We start from the raw sequence: 715 nt of genomic DNA, 5'->3' as shown, positions 1-715 counted from the left end.
TAAGCGCGATGCTTGTGGGTGCCCACTAAAGAACGAATTATAAATAATTCGTTCTTTAGTGGGCACTCACTTCTTCTCTCTCTCACTTTATCACCACACCTACCACTTTACGATCACCCAATGGAAATATCTAGAAGTAGCGTCTCAAGATTGTCTTACACAGATAAAAATAAAAATTATAAAAGCATGCAAAAAATTATATCCAGTCATAAAAAATAAAGGCCCCGGCGAGATTCGAACTCACGATCTCCTGTTTACTAGACAGGCGCTTTAACCAACTAAGCCACGGCGCCGATATGTAACGAGTGCCAAATTTCTAAACACATATAAGTAGATGTTGGTATTTGAAAGCTTCATTTTTCAATAAATTTATTATTTATTTTTTAAAATGGATAATTGTATTTTCTTTAATGTCTTAGGCCGTAGCTGAAGAATACTTACCTAAAACAGTTTTTTTTGGACACATTTCACGTTGAGTAACAAAACTTAATACTGAAAAAATTATGACATATACATATATCATTTATGTCATAATGGTGATCGAATCTAGAACGATCAGGACAGTGTCGAACTGCGCCATGGTGGCCTTAAAAAATACTATTTTATGTAGAAAAAAAAAACAAAGTATAAGGTAATTACAGTATAAATAGTATCTATATCTTTTTAGCTCGTCCAGAGATCACTTTATCCTAGCCACGTGTCCGTACAGCAGTGG

At 34.4% G+C, this 715-nt stretch overlaps 1 non-coding gene across 1 annotated transcript; it reads right to left on the bottom strand.

The window, feature by feature from the left end:
* Positions 1-219: 219 nt before the first annotated feature.
* Positions 220-293, bottom strand: TRNAT-AGU (transfer RNA threonine (anticodon AGU)). The gene has a single exon. It is a non-coding gene; the product is annotated as a tRNA-Thr (tRNA).
* Between the last annotated feature and the right edge of the window lie 422 nt (positions 294-715).

This window comes from Heliconius melpomene, chromosome 19, assembly GCF_056956725.1.
Source record: "Heliconius melpomene rosina isolate 202511_hmr_F chromosome 19, ASM5695672v1, whole genome shotgun sequence".
In the NCBI taxonomy this organism is placed as follows: Eukaryota; Metazoa; Arthropoda; class Insecta; order Lepidoptera; family Nymphalidae; genus Heliconius; species Heliconius melpomene.
The sequence above is the reverse complement of the archived record's forward strand: the minus strand, read 5'-3'. Positions and strand labels throughout refer to the sequence as shown.